We start from the raw sequence: 5,789 nt of genomic DNA on the forward strand, positions 1-5,789 counted from the left end.
CTTTTAGGTTGGAGACTACATAAGACTTTGACAGTTGGCGGGAAACCATCATCAACTGGAGAGATGCCGGTAAAAAGATGGCCATAAAACAGTGACCGCTGATTCGCATTGAGTTCTTTCTTACATATTGGATGACCTATGTTTTTTATTGCTTAAATCATTGCGGCTTGGAATGCTCTTTAAGAAAAGGTATGGTTATGGGGGTGTCTACGCGCAAAAGTTTGACTTTATTTTTTGTTAAAGTTATTGCTTTTACATTGAATTTGTGCAGGAAATCTTTTGGTATGTTGTGACCTAAACTAACTTATGATAAAAATGAAATATCATCTGCAAGTGCAAAATATGACTGAGAAAGCAGATTTTTGATCATTTCTTAGCAAAAGGGAAGAAAATAAGTGCATGAAATGCATGAATTCAGATTATTTGACCTGGAATAGTTGTTTTTCAAGTTGACCCACCACCCTTATATAGTGGAATAAGGGCTAAATTGCTCTCCGACTTAAATTCAACGGCATATTGGTTGACCGTGTCGCGTTAATGTGTTACATGAAGTTAGAATTCAACGCCAGGGACTCCGTGATCGAGTAACGCAAATAAAGCTTTTGCGAAAAGCATGAACATTCACAGACATGGAATGGCAGGCATTTTTACAGTATGGACAGTGCAGCAGATGCTTAACTGAGCCAGCCTTCATATTTAGTACAATCATGAATTTAGCAAGCGTTATCACTTCATATTATTCATAAAAGTACACTTAAAATACATAAATGCATGTTTTTGTTTCATTTTTTTTATCTTTTTCTATTGGGTATTTTGACTTTTTCAGGTAGAGGAATGTCTGCGACTAAGTCATGGGCCACTGGATAAGGGTTGTTGATGGCAAAACAGGTAATAATATCCTTTTGTTATCATGTACACAAGCAACTAAGCATATGTATGATGCTTTAGGTGTGAAAGACTGTCATAATCAGGTTTGTGGTCACTCACACCCTTGCCGTCATGTAATTCTCCTCGCAGTTTGTATTGATAGTTCCGCGTCCTGGCATGTAAAGCTCGTGCTTTGTTGGCAGCTGAATTTGGCACTTAACAGGTTTATCCTTGTTCCTGAGCATGTATGCAGTACAGCTGAGATGATTTGCTGCTTGTAACCCTACAATTAGCTTGTTTTTGGTATTGTTTTCTCACAAAATGCTTATATTCATGGTTCCGGCTTAAAAGGGTGTCGCGCCTTACTTAAACATAGGATTGTTATAGCAAGTGTCCCCTTCATCATTTACCTTAGAGGGATCTTCTTGACAAAATTTGGCACTTCCAGCAACTTGTTTTGTTTTTTATTTGGTACATGCTTCTCTCATTCAGTGATTTAATGACAGTATTGTCCTTATTCGTTTTTCTTTGCATAGAAAGGTGACATGAATCATTGATATTTGTTGTTTTGAGAATTCTGCAGGAAGCTGTGTCCCCAAAAGAAGTACTAGAAACCCCTTTCAGGACACTGCCTTGATCTGAACTGCCTTTCTACCCCTGTTACTACATGAAACATCATTGCTAAGCTTATTATGCTTGCCTACATATGTGTATTTTGTTCAATTTTACTTTTCCTTCCAGCTTAACCCCCCCCCCCCCCCAAATGAGCATTGTATTCTTTCGCTTGGTTACAAACTTCCATTTGGACCAGATTGCCACCATAAAAATAGCCTAAAGTACTTATTTTGTGTCCAAAATATGAAAATTTGTATTGTCTTGAACCTCTAAATGAGAGCTGGCAATGCATATTGACCATCTGCTGCAGTTGAAAGGCACCCATGACATTATATGCTAGAATATTTCATTGGCGGCTAGTAAATAAATGGGCACCGATCGACAAGGCGCTTTCAAGATTTTACACTTTTATTGGTGTGAAATAACAAGTTATTGGAAGCTTATTGATTTCTACTCTTCAAAGTATCTTTGATCTCTCATTTTGACTAATTAGTTTATTGTCTTGGATGAAATTGGATTGTTTTTTGCTTTGAAATTGGCATTTTTGGGATGATTAAAAAAAAACACACAAAAAAGACATTATCAAAATTGCTTAGAGTGAAAATATCTAACAAATTCATTCTTTCCCCACCACACACAAGCCCCACTTGCATGTCTATTTGGTTTGTTTTGGTATTTTATTGCAGATATTGAACACAACAGCTTTAAATCTTAAAGCGGCAGTTAAGCTTTAACAGGCCTAATATCGCCTTCTTCGGACTGAAAACACCCGCTTGTGAAAATATGATACAGAATGGCCAAATGGACAGCTAATCCAGCCAAACTTATTATATTGGTGCAATATGGATGGGAATATAATAAAATGAAAGAAAAACATATTTCAGTCAAAATAAATTTCTCTTATAGGTTACAATACACTAAATACTTTTGGTGTTCAATGCTATACCCTCTAAAAACAAAATCTTCATTTATTTGAAGACACAATTCTCTGTACGGGCACTTGCCATGACTTTATTTTTGAATATTTCTGTGTTCATGTGGTAGGGAAAACATTGTTGTATACTACAAATTCCCTGTTTTGCTTTTAGGTTGGAGACTACATAAGACTTTGACAGTTGGCGGGAAACCATCATCAACTGGAGAGATGCCGGTAAAAAGATGGCCATAAAACAGTGACCGCTGATTCGCATTGAGTTCTTTCTTACATATTGGATGACCTATGTTTTTTATTGTTTAAATCATTGCGGCTTGGAATGCTCTTTAAGAAAAGGTATGGTTATGGGGGTGTCTACGCGCAAAAGTTTGACTTTATTTTTTGTTAAAGTTATTGCTTTTACATTGAATTTGTGCAGGAAATATTTTGTTATGTTGTGACCTAAACTAACTTATGATAAAAATGAAATAACATCTGCAAGTGCAAAATATGACTGAGAAAGCAGATTTTTGATCATTTCTTAGCAAAAGGGAAGAAAATAAGTGCATGAAATGCATGAATTCAGATTATTTGACCTGGAATAGTTGTTTTTCAAGTTGACCCACCACCCTTATATAGTGGAATAAGGGCTAAATTGCTCTCCGACTTAAATTCAACGGCATATTGGTTGACCGTGTCGCGTTAATGTGTTACATGAAGTTAGAATTCAACGCCAGGGACTCCGTGATCGAGTAACGCAAATAAAGCTTTTGCGAAAAGCATGAACATTCAAACAGCGCCCCATTTCACCGACATGGAATGGCAGGCATTTTTACAGTATGGACAGTGCAGCAGATGCTTAACTGAGCCAGCCTTCATATTTAGTACAATCATGAATTTAGCAAGCGTTATCACTTCATATTATTCATAAAAGTACACTTAAAATACATAAATGCATGTTTTTGTTTCATTTTTTTATCTTTTTCTATTGGGTATTTTGACTTTTTCAGGTAGAGGAATGTCTGCGACTAAGTCATGGGCCACTGGATAAGGGTTGTTGATGGCAAAACAGGTAATAATATCCTTTTGTTATCATGTACACAAGCAAATAAGCATATGTATGATGCTTTAGGTGTGAAAGACTGTCATAATCAGGTTTGTGGTCACTCACACCCTTGCCGTCATGTAATTCTCCTCGCAGTTTGTATTGATAGTTCCGCGTCCTGGCATGTAAAGCTCGTGCTTTGTTGGCAGCTGAATTTGGCACTTAACAGGTTTATCCTTGTTCCTGAGCATGTATGCAGTACAGCTGAGTTGATTTGCTGCTTGTAACCCTACAATTAGCTTGTTTTTGGTATTGTTTTCTCACAAAATGCTTATATTCATGGTTCCGGCTTAAAAGGGGGTCGCGCCTTACTTAAACATAGGATTGTTATAGCAAGTGTCCCCTTCATCATTTACCTTAGAGGGATCTTCTTGACAAAATTTGGCACTTCCAGCAACTTGTTTTGTTTTTTATTTGGTACATGCTTCTCTCATTCAGTGATTTAATGACAGTATTGTCCTTATTCGTTTTTCTTTGCATAGAAAGGTGACATGAATCATTGATATTTGTTGTTTTGAGAATTCTGCAGGAAGCTGTGTCCCCAAAAGAAGTACTAGAAACCCCTTTCAGGACACTGCCTTGATCTGAACTGCCTTTCTACCCCTGTTACTACATGGAACATCATTGCTAAGCTTATAATGTTTGCCTACATATGTGTATTTTGTTCAATTTTACTTTTCCTTCCAGCTTAACCCCCCCCCCCCAAATGAGCATTGTATTCTTTCGCTTGGTTACAAACTTCCATTTGGACCAGATTGCCACCATAAAAATAGCCTAAAGTACTTATTTTGTGTCCAAAATATGAAAATTTGTATTGTCTTGAACCTCTAAATGAGAGCTGGCAATGCATATTGACCATCTGCTGCAGTTGAAAGGCACCCATGACATTATATGCTAGAATATTTCATTGGCGGCTGGTAAATAAATGGGCACCGATCGACAAGGCGCTTTCAAGATTTTACACTTTTATTGGTGTGAAATAACAAGTTATTGGAAGCTTATTGATTTCTACTCTTCAAAGTATCTTTGATCTCTCATTTTGACTAATTAGTTTATTGTCTTGGATGAAATTGGATTGTTTTTGCTTTGAAATTGGCATTTTTGGGATGATTAAAAAAAAACACACAAAAAAGACATTATCAAAATTGCTTAGAGTGAAAATATCTAACAAATTCATTCTTTCCCCACCACACACAAGCCCCACTTGCATGTCTATTTGGTTTGTTTTGGTATTTTATTGCAGATATTGAACACAACAGCTTTAAATCTTAAAGCGGCAGTTAAGCTTTAACAGGCCTAATATCGCCTTCTTCGGACTGAAAACAACCGCTTGTGAAAATATGATACAGAATGGCCAAATGGACAGCTAATCCAGCCAAACTTATTATATTGGTGCAATATGGATGGGAAGATAATAAAATGAAAGAAAAACATATTTCAGTCAAAATAAATTTCTCTTATAGGTTACAATACACTAAATACTTTTGGTGTTCAATGCTATACCCTCTAAAAACAAAATCTTCATTTATTTGAAGACACAATTCTCTGTACGGGCACTTGCCATGACTTTATTTTTGAATATTTCTGTGTTCATGTGGTAGGGAAAACATTGTTGTATACTACAAATTCCCTGTTTTGCTTTTAGGTTGGAGACTACATAAGACTTTGACAGTTGGCGGGAAACCATCATCAACTGGAGAGATGCCGGTAAAAAGATGGCCATAAAACAGTGACCGCTGATTCGCATTGAGTTCTTTCTTACATATTGGATGACCTATGTTTTTTATTGTTTAAATCATTGCGGCTTGGAATGCTCTTTAAGAAAAGGTATGGTTATGGGGGTGTCTACGCGCAAAAGTTTGACTTTATTTTTTGTTAAAGTTATTGCTTTTACATTGAATTTGTGCAGGAAATCTTTTGGTATGTTGTGACCTAAAGAAGAAACATTAACATGTGTTGTTTGTAGCTCGTCTGTTTCAAGATTACATTCTTTAAATAATATAAAGTGTAAATCTGTGAATTCCCACAACATAATTACACTTGTTTAAATGGAAAGTTTCCTGTATTGACATTGAGTACTCCTATAGTTTTAATTATCAATGATGACTTCATGTATTCAATATTATATAAATTGTCGCAATTGTCTTTTGATGATTTCTGTATTGGCAGACTCTTGGCTCAGATTTATTCTGAACACGAATAATTTTAGCTATCCTATAAATATGAGGTCGATACATGTATACATCGGTAGATTACGTCTAATTACATTTTATTTGGACTATGACATTA

At 36.0% G+C, this 5,789-nt stretch overlaps 1 long non-coding RNA gene across 2 annotated transcripts; it reads left to right on the forward strand.

Moving 5' to 3' along the window:
• On the forward strand, positions 1-5,240 carry LOC127855087 (uncharacterized). Of its 2 annotated transcripts, none has more exons than XR_008037344.1 (5): positions 1-69; positions 827-888; positions 2,571-2,752; positions 3,406-3,467; positions 5,146-5,240. It is a non-coding gene; the product is annotated as an uncharacterized LOC127855087 (long non-coding RNA). The 2 variants fall into 2 exon arrangements; XR_008037345.1 differs by having other exon boundaries at positions 2,571-2,632.
• Positions 5,241-5,789: the final 549 nt, after the last annotated feature.

The sequence above is a fragment of the Dreissena polymorpha genome, chromosome 13, assembly GCF_020536995.1.
Source record: "Dreissena polymorpha isolate Duluth1 chromosome 13, UMN_Dpol_1.0, whole genome shotgun sequence".
Classification (NCBI taxonomy): domain Eukaryota; kingdom Metazoa; phylum Mollusca; class Bivalvia; order Myida; family Dreissenidae; genus Dreissena; species Dreissena polymorpha.